The sequence below is a fragment of the Frieseomelitta varia genome, unplaced genomic scaffold (genome assembly GCF_011392965.1).
Source record: "Frieseomelitta varia isolate USP_RPSP 00005682 unplaced genomic scaffold, Fvar_1.2 scaffold_483, whole genome shotgun sequence".
Classification (NCBI taxonomy): domain Eukaryota; kingdom Metazoa; phylum Arthropoda; class Insecta; order Hymenoptera; family Apidae; genus Frieseomelitta; species Frieseomelitta varia.
In genome coordinates this window covers 24,625-42,649 of record NW_025110238.1, presented here as the reverse complement: position 1 = coordinate 42,649, position 18,025 = coordinate 24,625, and the positions used below count along the sequence as shown (strand labels likewise).

Genomic DNA, 18,025 nt, shown 5'->3' with positions numbered 1-18,025 from the left:
TACGCGCCTTTACGAATCGCAGAGTTTAAGAAATTAGCATGCCCGATCGTCGAGGGGTGGCTCTCGGAGATGCGCGAGACGCGCGTCAAAGTGACACTCACACACAGAGAGAGAGAGAGAGAGAGAGAGAGAGAGTGCCAAGGTTCAGACGACGACGCGAGAGGGGTTAGACGGTGCGCGCTCGGAGGCAAAGTGAGGTAATGGCGTGTCGGAGTTAACCGGCTGATAACCATCGGTTATAATTAACTCAACCTAATTGGCGAACAAGCTAAGCCTGCCAACCGCGCTAAGTCGTAACTGTGCGTTTCACTTTATGGATATCGAGCAACGGTCGTCGGGCACAGGATTCCCCGCTCTCTCTGTCGTTCGCCCTCTGAGGATGACTTCCTGTGGAACCGTCAGCAGTAATGCTTTCGGTTATGTATTATTCTTCGTACGATTACCATTTCGTACGTGACGGTTGAAACATTGCGGAGTGAAGAGTTGCAAAATGGAAATTGTGCAAGTCAACGTAGCTAACTGCGTTCCATTTTATTTTAATCGTAACAAAATTATAACTGTAACGTTCTGCTCTGGTGGATATTATCGCAGTAGCGAGGATTTATCAAACGCAGAAAGTTGAATAGAAAAGTCGGTTTAGTTCGATTCGATGATAATTCTTCGTTAAACCAGGTCTCGAGTAAGATCGAAACGCAAATGCACGTCGCAAGTACGATAAGTCAAACTGACCTGAAACATGTTCAATCGACGACTACGGACTCGCCCCTGGTTTCAACTGGTTGCAGTTTTCCTCGAGCAACCTGCGAGTCGGAGTCCGGAGTTTCTCACAGGAACAGTAAACAAGCCGTCGCGCGGAAGCGGCTTAAAAACGACACCCGGTACGATGGCTGTCATGGCAGCCGTTGCCGCTTTCTCGCTGCATTCTCCCAAAGGTTAATCCCTATTGTCGGTTGACATAAGCCTCTAATGGATGGAACCGATCCGCGGCACGGACGACGCAGGCTCTCCGACACGGACGCACCACCAGTTTCGATTCGCTCTGTTTGTTGAACGTAACGTTTGCCGGGCGCGAACAACGGTGAAACATTCATTTTGTTTTTTTCTCTTTCTCTCCCTCTCTCTCTTTTCTTTTTTTTATTTTCTTCTCGAACAACAAGGATGTCTGCCAGTCTGTCACGGGTTTCTGAACAATCGTCCCGATGGCACAAGATTTCGGGGAGTGGGCGAAGTTTTTATTTTCGGACGATGGTACACGATTAACACGAGAGGGCACGCGTCCACGTCCAAGACGTATGTACGTACAATCGAAATCCGTCTTTCCGGAGAGCGTAAGCGAGTCAGACGAGTCAGTCTAGGAGGAGGGTTAAACAGGGTGTCCGTTTCGGGTGCTTTAACGAGGCGAAACGAGGCACGGAGAAATGCGGTAAAAGGGCCAATCCCAATCACTTTTCCCGACCAATTCTGTAATTTTCGCTAAGCAGAACGAATGCCTTCTCTCTTTTCTCTCCTATGGTAGCCGAGCCGGCACGGTAGATTGCAGAAAGGAGGCCCTAGGACGTGGGGTGGTTCGTCGGTTGGGGAGGGTGATGAGGAGAGGAGGGAAGGTGGTGGAAAGGCCAGGCCAGGCCGCGCGCAATCATCGCCTAGTCTTTTAATTTCCTATACTGGCGGGAGAGAGCACGTGTAAGTGTGTACGCGTTGGCGCGGACGCGCGCGCGTCCACGTCCGTGACCGCGACCGTGTGCGTGGCGTTCGTGTGAAGCGGATGTAGGGAAGATAGGGAAGGAGAGAATGGGAGAGAAAGTTTTGAGTGAAGGAAAAGGAGGAACGGAGAGGTGTGGAGGAACGAAAGGGGAGAAAAAGAAGGAGAACGTGAATGAAAGGAGGATGGAGAGAGAGAGGGGGGGAGGGAGGGTGAAAGAGGGGCAAGAGACGGAGGAAGAGAACGGTGGCTCGTGCGCGAGGGTCGGCACGGGGTGGTAATTGGCTGTCATGGCTTCCCAGTTCTACCAACCGCCCAACAACCCCGAGAGATTGGTATCGCTTATAATTAACTTCTCCGTGCCACGAAGCCACCGTTTCCATCGCGGCGTCCACGAAAAAGAGAGGTAGTTACAAAGGAGGGAGGGGGAGGGGGAGCGAGGGCTAAAAAGCAGCTGTGTGTATGTGGGTGACACGGGCGGGCGAAAGTTTCGATTGTAGTCAAAAAGCTGGCGAGGTTTCGCAAGCGTGCGACGTAAAAAAAAAAAAAAAAAAAAATAAGAAAAGGAAAGAAAGAAAGAGAAAAGAAAGAAATCGAGCCACGGAGAGGAACGATATATCGGGGGAGGAGGACGCGCGCGATGAAATGGAAGGACTGTTGTGGCTCGTGGTCCGTCCGCCTTATTTCTTATTCGTAATACCAAGTTCTGTTCGCAATGTGCTGGCGTCTAACGGGGAAGATCGAAATTCCGTGTGCCCGGGAGCGTCGAACGGTGGTCTCGTTATTTCGTAATTTTCCTTAGGTACCGTAATTGGAGCCTTTTGTACGCGCGTCGCTACTCTAACGAAGAAGATCATTAGCTTTGAGAAAATCTGGTAGTCCCGCAAGTTTCTCGGCGGACACCTTTGAAATGAACTCACCGACACCTTTAGGGGTGGCTGAACGAGTTGGAAAGAACTGCGGAAGCCGTGCGTCAGGGTTCGAAGAAGATTTTACGGGACATAGGATAGCGGTTTGCCTCTTGCACGGCAGAGGAAGAGGCGACAGCAGCCAGAAGAAAGACTCTTTCAGCGTGAGAAACGTGAAAAGCTATCGTTCAATGTGTGTGCGGGGACTTTGTCATATTTTCAGCAACTGTCATGTTTTTAGGAACAAACGGAGATGGAAAACGAGCCAGAGGAATTGGGACAGGATTGTAAAGAAAGAGGAACGGAGGTCAGAGAGGGAAGATTATAAAGTAGATTAAAGCGGAGAGGATGACAAGGAAGGCGATAAAGCAGAAAAATGAAAGAGAAAGTGCAGTAAAAAGGAGGAAAAGAGAGAGAGATAGAGAGAGAGAGAGAAAGTGAAAGAGCTGTGTGGAAGCTGCAAGAAAGCTGTATAGAGAAGAGAAGAGTGATGAAGAGGAATGACGTGACGAGGAGAAAGCGTAGGAGTAAACCAGAGGAATCGTATGAGCAACACGGCGGAGGGCGACAAGGGAGGAAACGGGAAGGATAGAAATGCACCGAAGTCTAAGTAAGTAACATCCATTTCTATCCTCTACCATCTAGTCACTCCTTTTACTTTGGTTTACCTTATACTTTACGCGCTACCTCTGCGACTTTTTATTTGCAATTCCACTTTCTTCTACGACTGCCGTCTTTTCGCAGTGGTTCTCAGGAACATCTCGCTACACTACATATTTCATGCTCCGTTCTCACAATACCATTTGTTCGTTACGAAGCTTTCCCACTTAAAGGGTTTCCCGTGCGTTTTCACTCGAACGAAGAACGTCGTTTCGAACGAGTTCAACGTTCGTGACGAGATATTAATTCGAACGAAGAAAAGAAAGGAAAAGAAGGAAGGAAAAGAAAGAAAGAAAGAAAGAAAGAAAGAAAGAAAGAAACGAACGAGACACGAGGAAATAATCGTTCGACGATACAAAATACCTGTTTATATTCGCGAAACGTATTCTCGAGTCGAAGGAAATGCAAGGTTGTCGCATCGGTGCGTTTGTATGTATTCAATGTCGCGTGGGACCCGTGGAATGTCAGTGCAGTCCTTCCGTAACTAGTTTCTGAGCAGGTCACCCCAATTAACGTTTTCACGTGCAACGTGCCGCTCGTCCCCTTCGCTTTTCGTCCTCCGATTCTCTCTCCTCTCTTTCCGCCAGACCTTGCCCGCCAGCAACACACGTACCCTCAGCAGCCGGCCTTCTCTCTGTACCAGCGAGCACGCTGGCACGCTGGCATGCTGGCACGCCACGCCAAGTCTCGCAGAAACTTATAATTACGAAAGGAGTCGGCAATTATAATTGCCTCCGGCCAGCAGAGACGGATGTAATTATCCAGACACTCGCGAGCGGCGCGGCGCGGACCGAGCGTCGTGAAAATTGGGCGCAAACAGTGCCGCGGTTGTATATTTTCGACCACCGTTTTTGTTTCTCGTTCAAACGGGTTTCATCGCAAAGGAGAAAAAAAGAAAAAAAAAAAAAAGAAGAGAAAGCGACGAATCTGAGAATTTGGTGAGAATTCGTGAAAAAGGGGGAAGGGGGAAGGGGAAAACGGAAGGATCGGAGATTGCAGAATTCGAAAACGAATTCGTAAATTTTTTTTCGATTAACACCGTCACCTCGCAAGCGTGACGCGCAAAAAGTTTTCGCGTTAAAGGCGCGAAGAATAGCTGGCCGTCTTCTTCGTTCGTTCCTTCGCTTTACGAGATTGAGCAAGGGACGACAGGAGGTGAGAGTGACTGGCGCGCGAGCAGTCGTGATGGCGAGGTAAGGAGCGAGAGAAAGCAAGCAAGAAGGGAACCAAGACTCCGGTCAATTAAGCGCAGGAAATTAGAGTTTTAATTACGCAGTCATTCAGAAAATTACATCGGGGGCCGTGAAGAAGGCATCAGCAATCACCAACGAGCGACGACGAGGGCACGGCGTGCCCTTTCCTTCCGACAGACCGTCCGACGAATTTTAAAAATGTAAACACGAATCGATGCTCGTTCGCTCGTATTATCGTTCGACTCGATCATACGATCGACCCGTTCTCCTTTCTCTCTCTCTCTCTCTCTCTCTCTCTCTCTCTCTCTCTTTCGAATCGTCGTTAGGTTAGACGGCGAACGCGAAACGACGAAACTAGTTTGGCGCCTTTTCGAACGAATAAATTACACCGTGCGCGCAAACCGAGTCATTTTCCTTAACTGCTGCATTTAAATTCCAACAAATGCGCAATTCAGCCTTTAATTGCTTTACGGGTATACCCGATGTCTGTAACTGCTATCCCGCGAAACCAGTAACTCTTGGCCATTTCTACTGAGAGAGAGAGAGAGAGACCATAATATGTTTCGCCGTCTTGTTTTTATTTCTTTTCGCACGGCGTTTGAAACTCCTCGAAGCACCTCCACATCAACGCGTATTCGTCTATCGCTCGCGCTAATTCCACCGTTGACCGACAAACGACGTGATATTCACGAGGCGCGATTTTAATAGCGTTTCGACGCACGACCCACGCGTTTCCATTCTCGATTGTCGAAATCCGAGCCTCGCGGAGAGTCGACCGCGGCTAGACATCGCTCGAGGATTTACATACGTACTACGTATCCGATTCCCCGCGAAACTACAGCGGAGGGAAGTAGGTCGACTGGGCAAAGTGGTAAAACGGAAATAGTGGAAAAGAAACAAGTTGGATGGGGATGGCGGCGGAGTATGTGGGTCACGGGGAAGGTCAGGGGGTAGCGCGTTAAATTTAATTACACGTGCCCGTGACGGCTGTTTGAACGGTCGGCGAGGCTGCGGATCGGGCAAAAGCTTGTCCAAATCACTTCGATTTGGAAGTCGATAATGGTATATCCGCGGGAACGCGGCCGATATTCGCTTTAAATTGGTATCAATGGTAGTCTTAGGACGACTTTGTGACACATCCGCGCGTTCAACCTGTCCGCCGGAATCGCTTGACAGCCGGATTACAGTTCCGTTCTTTCTCTACAGGCTCGTCGAAAGATCCATCGAATGAAGAAGCGAAAGAAAAGGAGCGTGTGCAGGCGCGAAAAGGAGAGAGAGAGAGAGAGAGAGAGAGAGAGAAAGAGAGAGTATACCAGATAGAGTTCGATTTCGCCAGTCAGATATTATTAGCGATGTATGTTAAATGGAAAAGGAGATTGGTTGTTCGCCGGCGGAACGGGATTATTATCGTTGCCCGTTTCGGCGCCGCCTCTCGGTTCCTCATCCATCGATGACGTTTATCTCGAACCGATTCGTAGCATATCCCAAGCAAATCTTTCGCAGGCTATTTAGAAAACACCTGCCACAAGGCCTTTCGCCTTCACTCGAATTGAAATTCTTCCTGGATTCGCGGTTGCTTCGAGTCGAGATGTTTTATCGATTAAACACGAAGGCCGGGGGAAATTTTCGGACGTCTTGCGATACGCGAGTCGCAGCGATGGGACGTTGTTAATTTTTACGCGTAAATCGACGTGGAGCATCAGTGTCGAGAGTAACGGGCCTGACGACAACGACACGCGACGAGAACGCACTGCCTGCGAACCGGTAAATAAAGAAGGGTGGAATGGGTCGCGTGACGAGAGAATGAACCCCGGAACAGACAGAGGCGGTAGCGGAGGTAAGTGGAATTTAAGCAAGGTGGGTCAGGGCGTGAAGGAAAGAAAAAAAATTGTTGGGTGGTTGGCAAGTAACGGGAGAGTGTTAATTTTCGGAATGAAAACGAGACATCCATCTTTCGCGAAATACTTGGCACTCGACGCTTCAACTGTCGGCCCATTCTCTCGCTCAACGCATTAGGGTAATGAATTAATTTCCATCCGAGTCTCTCTCTCTCTCTTTCTCTCTTTTCCTCTGTCCCGTCGTGCCCCCTTCTACATCTTGCAGGCCAGCCTTTTACCACTCGTTTAGCCCGCAACGACTCCTTTCTTTCTCTCTCTCTCTCTCTCTCTCTCTCTCTCTCTCCTCGTCTCACTCGCTCCTCGCTTTGCATCTGGATTTAAAGTCTATCTTCTTAATTATAACAGAGTGACAATGCACTCCCTCTCTTCCTGTCGTTTCCTTTCTCAACACTTCCATTTCCCTGGAAATTCCGATGCCGGTTTGCATTAAGTGGAGGAGAAGAAAGATCAACCCTTTTCTCGTTGAATTCCTTTCGAAAGTAGCGAACGGTGTCTTCGAAATTGCGAGAACGACCGTTCGCTCGATCTTCCGACTCGCGCATGGTTACGTGCCCCCAAAGTCTAACACTTTCGGCGCTTTTCACCTTTCTCTCTCATTCAGAGAATCTCGCAGAGAAATCTGTACTACGACGCGATCTACCACCCTTCTCTCCTTCCCTCTCTTCGTTCTCACCGCGTGCCTCGCTCGCGACAGCTCTGTGTGTGTGTGTGTGTGTGTGCGTGTGTGTGCGCGCGCGCGCGCGCGTTCGAGTTTCGTCGATCCCTCGCTTACCCTGGCTTTCTCCGCCCCTGTTCCCTCGCCACCTCGCCTGGCGGCTCCTTGTTCTTTGGCGATGTTCGCGAGGTACGCCGCGCGCTCGTTAACGTATTCATGGGTTTATGGGACAATTAACCCTTTGAGGGACAGTATAATTACAGAAGCTATTAAACATCTTAACGTATAAACACGCGGTGTATACGAGACTCGATGTGGCAGCCAGCCGGGTAGGTAGGCAGACCGTTACCAATTAACATACTAATGACACGAGCTGCTTTTCGAGAGTCACTGTAACCGGCTGGCCTGCAAAGCTTCCCGTGCGCGTGTATACACACGGTGGCGCACGTACGTACAACACACGGGACGAAGGCCTCGACGGGGAAATGTACACGCGTATCAGGGACCGCAGCAACAGCTTTGGCTTACGATTATTTGCGATTAGGGATCACGCGATCGAGACGTTTCCCTGGCGATGTTCGTTAAAATAATTGAACCTCTTCCCTCGCTCGTTGCCGATGTCTCGGCACGCCGGCAACGAACGCGCCGAAATACTCACCCCCGCCCGGCGCCCACACCCTCACGCTCTCCCCGATATTCTTTTTCTCTTACTCTTTCGATTTCGCGTCTTCGCGGCTAAATGGGATCGGTTAACGGGATAGAACGAAAACGCGTTAACGTCTCCGGCATAGGATCGAATAGGATCACGGTAGAAGGACGAGAGGAGAGGAACGGAGAAAGCAGGAGGGGAGGGGGTGGGAGGTTGGGCAGGATAGGCAGGGCGAAGGAGTTTGTTTTTGCGCGGATCGTTCAGCCAACAGAGATTTTAATAGTTTTTTAAAGACGAGAAAAGGAACTCGTTTCCTTGATTGGATTGGAGCGTATCTCGCGCACGCCCGCACGAGCTTCCGTAACGAGTTTTCTAATTACGCTATCCATTAATTTTAATTGACCCGGTTTTTCTTTCGGAAACGTTGATACCTCTCGCGAGGAATTCGATTAAAAAATCCGTCGAATAATCTAGCCAACCCCTCCCCCCTCCCCTCCCCCCCGGGTACTCCCGTTCGGTTCGTTGTTCGCACCCTCTCCCACCCCCTGCCCCTCCACCCGGCACGGCCGCCGCGATATCGGTTTGCAGGCGAAACGAGGAAAATTTCAATCGTGCCCGCGGCGCTAGGCACGCCGCGCCGATGCCGCGCCGATGCCGCGCCGATGCCGCGCCGATCGCTCGACAACGTTAAACTCCTAATGCGATGCACCGTGGTTAACAATACGGTCGGGCATTCTGTCATTTTGTTTGCCACGAGCGAATTTGATTATCGCGTAATCTCAACCGGGGCTGAAATGCTCGAGCCTGTAAAATCATGGAAAATCTAGCCGGACAATACCGCTTACCAATGTCATTGTGAAGCCTTTAACGCGAGCGCGCGCGTGCGCGCATACACGCGCACACATACACTTACACAGAGTGCGACTCGTGGAGAACGCGTTCGTACGTATTACGGGCTGGTACGTGTTGGACGTGCGCGTCCGCCTCGCCGAAATGCTTTTGATTTAATTAGCTAATTATAATGTTCATTTAATTAATATAATTGGTCCGGTTAGCGGGTGTGGGTGCAGCTTGTACGGCCGTGAAGCCGCCGGTGACTATTTTACCGCGTTGCATTTAATAACGCCCATTAACGAACATTTACATTAGCAGTAATTATCGTAGTTCCGGCGCACCGTCCAGCCGATTGGGATATTTTCGTTCGTCACTGGGTAATCGCGACGTCATCTAATTCGCTCCCACCATCGAAACGAGCGCTCCACGATCGTCCCCTCTTTTTCCTCCGCGTCTCGAACCGAATTTAACTACCGGTTGAAGGGAACAAAGGAATTAAGCCGAAAGGGCTTAATGAGAAACTCTATCTCGCGATGGAGTTTTTCTTTTTCTCGATCGCGTCAAGACCGAACCTTCCTTTGGAAATATACACGCGATGCAAAAAAAGCCCAGGCAGGGTTCTTTTACACAGGTCCGTAAACGTCGTTACAGGCACGATTAACTTTCTTAATTCTGTATTTCCCTTAACTACCCCTCGAACTCTTGCATAAAAACAAGATCGTTAATCCTTCCGACCTTCCCCCGACCGTTCCTTTCAACCCCGTTCCGAGATCTTGTCGCTTCCTGCCTTATCGTTAAATCCTCCCAGACAATATCCGCCGGTGTAACGAAGAAATCGTGCCAGCCAGCGGCGGCGACGGCGGCGGCGGCGGTGGCGTTGGCGGTGGCAGTGGCGGTCGTGACTCCCCGATTGATAAAGATGACCGGTGTACAAAGCGCGTGTACTAGATGCGTGTATAGCGTATACTGTACACAGAGCGTGGTGTGCGGTGCGGGAGAAGGTTCACGCGACACGCGCCGCTCGGGCAACCGCGTCTGCGCACGGCCACGCGTGACGTGCCAAATGACGTCGCAGTATAGAGCGACGAGTGGCGGCCGCAGGACGAGAAGCAAGGAGACGCCGGACGAGTGTGCCGAGCAAAGACTAGCCGAGAGTGCGCCGAGTGGTTGGCGGTCTCGCGTCGCCTCGCGTACCCTCGCGTACCCTCGCGTACCGTCGCGTTCCTCTTCATTCCGAAGTGAGCTGCCGTTGCGGACTAACCGGCAGCCCCAGCGCTCTCCTCCGTTGCTTCTGCCACCGTTTTACACACGCGCCTGATACGCGTTGCTGCAGCACGATCCTCTGAATCTTCAGACCGCGGCGGCGCACACCGGCGGCACACAACCGCGTCCTGTGCTATTAATAACGCGTCACGAGCGTGCACGAGACGCTCGCGTACCCGCTAATGAATTGAATTACTTTCCTGCCGCGGCTATCCACCGCACGAGACTCCGCGGCACGCGTACGCTCGATCGATCGATATCGCGCGACAAGTGACTCGAACGATAAGTGTTGGATACAAGAGAGAAGCGTCTCTCTCCCTTCTTAATCCCTTCTCCGTCGTTCTTCTTCCTTACCGTTGCCGTTCTTCACTCTTTCCGCACGTTTTCTTTGTTTTTTTCTACCCAATCAGATCCTCGCTCCGTTTTCCACGCTCTCAACTGCCGACTTCGACTGCTCGTGCTCGCTCTCCGTCTCCGTTCATCGAGTGTGTTTCATGAGTGTCAACGTACGCGCGGAGGATCGAGGAAGCTACTACCACGACCGTGCCATCCGAGGATTTTCACGGATCCTGCAGTTCATCGATCGGTGAGTAACTGATAAACGACACTCTTTTGCGAATGAACAGCGTGCACAGTCGGCACACGCGGGTCTCAAACGAGCGAGCCACACGTTCCACGAGCGGATATACGGTTTTCAATCGATTCACAACGCGACGATTCGAAACGAACGATTGATAGATCTTATTACAGCGGTGCGCGCGTGGCCAGAACGTCGGAATCGACGCGGACATTCGCGAGTGTGTCGATACTTCGGTGCTCGCGATGTTGAGCGTGGCCGCTGATGCCGGTTCCGATGCGGGACGTTTTAATTAACGTTAGGAGGAGCGGACTTTTTCATCGCGACAGCCGCGCTGGTTATTTTCTACTTGTCGCGTTGATCCATTTAGAATAGAGGGACGTCCCGATCTGTAAATCGTTTTGCGTTTTCAACCTTCGTGTTGCGATGTTTTCTTTTTTTTTTTTTTCTGTTTTTCCCTTCCCGTTCGAATGTTATTCCCAAGTAATCCCGCGATTCCAAGTACAGCACGACCTTATCGGTATTATCAACAAATTATGTTTCTGTTTTCGTTGCGACCTCTGCGACAGAACGTCGAGTCACGAGGTTCCATTGGTTACGTTTCACGTGCACATTCCACGAAGCACGTTCTTACTCGACCAGCATTTCCTTCTTTTTCTTTTGTTTTTTTTTTCTTCTCTTTTTGTACCTCTCTTTCGCTGGCCACGCTCGCTGCGTCGCGCCATTGAGACGCGCCGTGCTGCAACAACTCGAAGCGGAATGGAGCGTACCGGGCCGCGCGTTTTCGACTCGTCGTTCCGCGAAATAAATCCGTGGCGCGGTTATGAGCGGGTTCGCCGCATTACACAATATAAACGTCGTCCTTTTGAATCCGGCCTCGGTATAAATCGAGCATTATCGGACAATCCATAGTATTCAACGGCCGAATGAAATGCTCGCTGCGGCGTACATTTACGTTTCAATGGCCGAATGAAATTTCCGCGCGGCGTCTGCCAGGCAAGAAGGCGTTGTTTGCGAGACGGAGAGGGAAAGAATGAGAGACGAAGAGAGAGGCTGACTGAGTTTATAGGAGAGTTGGGAGGGGGAGAGAGAGGAGAAGAACGGCCCTCGCAACGCTCGCCACCAACCCCCGCCGCGTTCGCTGAGGCATTAATTGGGTGGAGCTTTAATTGCCTTAGCGCGACCGACCGCCGTTCCCGCCGAACTTGGCCCGAGAAGGGTGGCTGGAAGGTCGCGTTAACGTTTGCCGACCCGAGACCAATTTCTTCGACGATTACGATCACTCGATTAACCGATGGAAATTCGACGTTGCTTCAAACAATTAGAGCATCGTGGTTTGCCGGCCGCGGTTTCGACGGGAAATCAATCGGGGCGGGGGGAGGAGGAATTTTCCTCTCGGTAAAAGAGAATCGTCCATCTCTCAAGAGTTGGTCGAGTGTCCCTTCGGAAAGAGGAAATCGAACGATCTCTTGTTTTATCGCGAGTGTTTGTTCAACGTCCGTGTAACGAGTGCGGGCAGGCTGGCTAGTCTTTCGAGCATACGCCTCCCGCCTTTCGTCCTTTCTGCATCTGATACCCTTTCCGTGATTCTCTTTTCTTAAACCTCTCTCCCCTCCCCACCACCGGCGGTGGTGGTTTCGCACTCGCGAAACGCCGAGGCGACTAACCCCTAAATGAAATCCTGGAATTAAAGCCGTATATTAACCTCGCGGCGTCTCCTAAATTAAAAAACAACATTTTTACGATGTCGAGGGCGTGCTAGCGCGAGGGTGGAACGAGGGAATATCGAGGAACGGTAATTCGGCTCGCGAGAATACCGCTTTTCCATCGTTTCAACCCCACGCCTCCGATAGGATCGCGGCCTGACGTAGTCCTTGTTCTACATAGGCCGACTGTCCTCCGCGTCGACAAGGTCACCGAACTCCGACCGCTATTCTATTGTCCGTAAATTGCGTTTTTTAAATTCGTCGGCCGCGCTCCGGCACGTGGTGCACCAGCGCGAACTTCCGAAGCCTGCGAGACCCGACCGCCGGAGTCGGGAAACGCTTCGATCGTAACTACAACCTCGACGACCTGGCTGCCAGGCTGCATTCGCGTTCCGTGAATTTCTTCCGAAATATTGACAAACCGTTTCGATCTAACGAACGAACGACAGAACGAAACTCGAGAGGGGCGAGAAACGCGAGCAGGGGTGCGGAATAACGCAACGACAACGCAAAATTTGTCGGTTGCAAAAAGCGAATCGAACGTTATAGCAGCGAACGACAAGATAAGGAGGTAGGTGGATGATAGGGAAAGCGTAAAGCGTCGAGATTACCATGGAAATCCAGATCAGTCGCTTTGCATACTTTGGAAATACGTCCACGGAATCGGGTAAGGGTGTATAATGGAAGTTGAAATTGGTTGAGCTTGTCCCGTCTGGGCAAGCTATACCCCGTATAGCGCGGTATCGAGGGAAACGCATTCCTTGCCGAAATTGCTTCGCACTCGATTCAACGGAAAACACACGCGAGGCTTCGAGGTTGGGGTTACGTTTTCGCGCGTCAAAAAGAAAAAAAAAAAAAAAAATACATATGATATATGTATGTGTGTGTGTGTGTGTGTGTGTGTGTATGTATATATATATATAAATATATATGTGCATATATATATCGGACGGGGGAACACCAGCGTGGCAGCGTGTATACGTACACGCGCGCATCCACCGCTCTTCGGGCTTCTCCTCGGCTTAACTTCCTCTGTCTCACACTCGTAAAGCGTTGATTAAAATCCACCCGTGCAATGCGGTGAGATCGAGAGAGAGAGAGAGAGAGAGAGAGAGAGAGAGAGAGAGAGAGAAAAGGTGGAAAGGGCTGCGAGGAAGAGAGACGGAGAGACCACGGGAGAAGCCGTGGTGGAGGAAAGAGCAAAAGAGGACGACAGAAGGAAGAGGGAGGTCGAGAGGGGTTGAGAGAGAGAGAGAGAGAAAGAGAGAGAGAAAGAGACGGGCGCAGAGGGTTGAAGGCAGAGGAAGTTTGGGTGGGCTCGCGTGTATACGCGTAAGTGGGTGCGTACGGTTTGTTGTATGGGTGCGTGTATGCAATTGTACGAGCGGAGCGCGCGCGTGCTCGAACGCAGGCGCAGCACGACGAAACCGAACCGGTGTGTGTTCGTCGCCTACAACGACAACGACAACGACAACGACAACGACGACGACGGCGGCGGCGACGACGACGGAGAGCAGAAGCGAGAGAAGAGGGAAAACTAGGAGGCTAGGAGGCGAAGAAGGAGAAGAGGCAGGGTTGAAGGTGGTGGATATAACATAGGTTGGTGGGGTGGGTGAGAGTGGATCGTCGAGGGGTAGGGGTGGTCCAAGGCGTTGCTTGCTTAATTACTAAAAGCTAATCAATTCCGGAGGAAGTAAAGTTTAAATTGCAAACTAAAGTATAGCTAGCTCCCGGACGTAACGCTGCAAAGCGATATTACCGCTCGCTGCATTCTGCAATTAGCCCGTGGTAAATCATTGAAAACAAATTATGGGCGGAACCTGCGGACGGCTGCTGACCCTGCTTCGATCCTCTTTTACCTCGCGCTCGAATCCCTGTCCTGTATCTACAAAAATGTTGGCGAGCGCGGGGGAATGAAGGGAGGGGGAGGGGGAGCGCTGATATTGGAATTTTCTCCCTGGCATATAACACGGCCTGGTTCTTTCGTTCGCGTTAATAAGCCCAATTAATCCTGGCCGGTAGCCGTGATTTTTCACGGTACTTTTTGTCCCCGGTCGTCAAAGGCGCGACCTCGTCGTCGCGCACTCGGTCACCGCAGTCCAGTCCCCTCGATTCACCGATGAAAAAAGTTTCCGGCCGATGATGATTCGTTGTATTAAAGATCACTCGTGCGTTTACGATTTCTGTGATTTCTTTCTTGCGAGAGATTCACTCTTTCTCCCTCTCTTTTCCCCATCATTCTCGTCGATCGCTGAGTTTCAGGCGATACGTCCGTACGGTAAAGGTGCATGTCGCTCGACGCCCGAACAATGCAGAGTGGAGAAACGAATGGAAAGTGCGTCAGCGGGCGGTTTAAACGGCGAACGGTGGAAATAAGAAGGCAGAGACGACGGTGGAAGCACTGGACGGGAAGGGGAAGGGCGGTTTCAGGTCGAAGGCAAAAAAAGAGAACGGAACGAGGTATACAGCACTGAAAACAAGCAATAAAATCAATGTCGTTTCCGGCGATTCAATTCGCAAGACACATCGCACAATTTCACATACAATTTTACGGCAGAACGGCCAGGATTCTATTTACTTCACGGCCGTTCTTTCCCGCCCCCCTCCCTCCCTCCCTCCCTCCCTCCCACCTCTATAACCGTTTACCCTCTTACCATCGCATCGGTCGGTCGATCGTTTCCTCTTTTTCGCTCGTTCCGCCCCGGGAACCTATCTTTCTCTCCGTTTTCGAATCTTCGGCAAGGCGCGGCGATCATTCCGGGCGTCTTTCGAATCGTCGAATCCCTCCTCGAACAAACCTCGATCGTAGCGCTCGATTAGTAGCGCAAAAAACAGCGCGGCAGCTCTGCGCATCGGAAGAAACGAGCGCGTTTCGATTGCGCGCGATCGATGTCGATGTTGCGATATGCTAATCAAACGTTCCTCTCTATCGCGACCGGTTCACGGCCGATGTTCGTGTGAACTATTCGGCCGATACGTATACAATTCCGCGTGTACGTGCAGCCGACGAGTACAGGTGGGAAACCGGGGTCGCTATTGGCCTCCGTTATGAAACCCATTGGACACATGCCGGCTGTCGCGTTCCCCCGGTTTTAATTTCCTATTATTTAAACGAGCTCGTCAGTCATCGTGACATTTATCAATCGCAAATTACGTTCGAACGCGCGCAATATGCGGATTATGAGCGCGATCGAGCCAACGTTGTTTGCGATTAATTATTCCAAATCAGTCGCGACTTTGCACGGAAGGCCACTTTCCCCGTGGCACCGTGGCCACGATAAATTTTCTAGTAAATTGGTGGAATTAATTGCACAACGAGAACTGGCGTTGCCGCCGCGCCGCGCCGCGCCGCGCCACGCCGCCGGCGTACGTACATAGAAGTTGGAGGCACCGGAGAGCAAACGGACCTCGCGAGCGTAACGAGGGAACCAACACACACGGCGAAGATACGGGAATAGGCATCGATGTAAGGAAATATTTAAACGCGACATAATGAGCGGTCTAATTAGAGCTCGCTGCCGCGATAATGGCGTGACGTGGATGTGTTTAGCTCCGTTCCTAATGGATCTACTAATGAGTTCGTAATACGTGTTTATAACCTTCCTTCTCCTTTCCTTAATCCGGTAGCTCGGGCTGTCCTTCTCTCGAAACGTCGAAAGCCACTTGCACACAATGGCTATCGTCCATCGGCCAGCGTAGTCTATCGACTGACGTTCTCTTCCCTCGCACTTCCCTCCCCCTTTCTCGTGTGCTTCTTCCTTTCTTTTCTCCCTCTCCCTCTCTCTCTCTCTCTCTCTCTCTCTTTCTGTCTTTCCACGGTAACCGACTCCCCGAGAAATCACACTGTCGGTTCATTTATCAATAAAAGTATTGGATCGGTTGCCTGGAAGTGACGCCTCCGCTAACGAAACAAAGGAACGTAGGGCGTAGTTATCAATTGGATATCGGATTCTCGATTAATTATGCAACGCAACGCGCGCCCCGGTAACTCCCTATTATCGTGCCACGTATTCGCGGATGGATGAATTTTCAAGGTTATTAATCTTCTTCTGGCGCCGTTTCGGCTGGATGCAGTGTCGTTTCTCCGCTCCAAGACTGAAATTCCAATTTTGCTTTTGAACGAGTCTCTCTCTCTCTCTCTCTCTTCCTTTCACTTCTCGCTTCCTTCCCTCACACCTCCATTCAGTTGGTGACGTTTGCCATATATAATCGAGCCGATCGATCAACGTTTTCGAGTCGATCTAATTCTTGGAGCAGCCAGACAAAAGGTGAGCGTGTAAGAACGTTACTGGAGCAACCTGGATCGTCTTGATCTGCCGGTAATTAATGCCCTCGTCTCTGTTCTCGTTTCCTGCGCTGGGTCGATGTCTCGGATTTCTGTACTGTGCGGAGTCCTCCACCGCGCACAGAGAGGCTCCGACGATTATACCGGTGTCACGATACGACCGTTCACCGCAATAATATCGCATTACCAAGATTAACGTGATCTCCAATAATAGATCGGACAGTGAGCAGCCATGCTGGATTAGCTGACAACAGAGATCCCTTGCGCTTGTCCGGGGCATTATTCTCATTATTCGATGCCCATTAATAATCACAGCATCGTTCCTTCAGTGTCCTTAAGTGCGCGTTCAATTCCGATTTTGCATTTGATCGCGTCTACGCGCACGATACATCCACTCGCGAATAAATATACCCCGGTGTTTGTATACATATATACGTACGTGTGGCGTCTACCTTCACCCTATACTCGTTCTCGAAACTCTTTGTACAACTTGCAACAAATCCTGTTGCATGCTCGACCCGAGACCTGTATATGCACGTACGTCGTGCATACACACGTGCATAGATACACGCGTACACGGGTTTGTTTCTCGCGTAAAGAGACACTCTGGACACGTACAGAAGAAACGAAAGATATCGAGTATTTCGCGTCGCGAACGGATCGTAGATTCAAATGGTAGTCCCTGCCGCACCTTGGTGAGGGGGGTGGGGTGGGATTCGATTTTTAATCGGTGAGCAGTCGCCGGAAAATAGCCACTTCGTCCCAGCGCGTCGTGTCTCTGTGGCCGACTCGACCAGCTGTCTTTTCCGCCGCCAAACAATTGTCCCTTCGTTCGTTTATCGAGCGAGCCGGCTCGAGAAGAATGGAGCACACCGATGTTCGAAAACATCCGAACGAATTGTACCGCGCGCTTCCTCTCGCGTCTGCGTACAAAACCGTCCGCGCTTTGTACTCAGCACTCGTTCGTTTTCCCTATCTGTCCTTCTTCCCTCTTCTTCGATTCTTTCATTAACTTTCGATGAACGCGTCCATTCCTTTTCTCGTTTCCTCTCCACCTCCTGCTTCGCGATTCTTCGTTCGTTCACACGCGATTCTCTTCAGGTAGAGAACCGGCGTCGAGCGAAAGTTTCCGCGTTTTCGGAGTTGAAGCGTCACCGTGAAGCGAAATCGATGAGGTTCAACGAGCCAGAGAGAATAGAGGCAGAGATAGAAAGAGAAAAGGCACGACAATACTATCACCGTGGTTCGTTGGAGCCGAGTGTAAATAAATAGATTGCATTCCCGTCCCATTTGTTAGATTAGAATCAAATATAATTTCGCGAGGCTTTCCGAGGTATAGGATCTTGATCGAATAGCGGCTAGCAGATCCCTCCTTGCCTGCCTGACTGCCTGCTTCCCACCCGCGTATCCATTTTACCGCGTAAATACGGCCAATCTTCTCCGGGGTAATCTTTCGCGGCCCGTTAGTTACGGAGTTCGATGAGAAAGTTCACCAGGATCCGCGGCGGGATTCTTTAATGCATTTTGCTTGCCCCGCGAGGAACGAGCCACTCCTCCGCTGTGTTTCGCCCGGCACGAAATATTGAAATTTACGGAGAATTCGACAACACCGAGGAAACGTTTATTGCGGCCACCACACGCGTCTATCAGCACGCCGTAATTGGACAATTAATAAAATTATTGGGCGCGACACTG

General features: G+C 50.9%; 1 long non-coding RNA gene across 1 annotated transcript; it reads left to right on the top strand.

Annotated features, from left to right (window-relative positions):
- On the top strand, positions 1–10,345 carry LOC122532928. The gene is made up of 3 exons (XR_006307606.1): positions 1–2,774; positions 2,852–3,220; positions 10,173–10,345. It is a non-coding gene; the product is annotated as an uncharacterized LOC122532928 (long non-coding RNA).
- Positions 10,346–18,025: the final 7,680 nt, after the last annotated feature.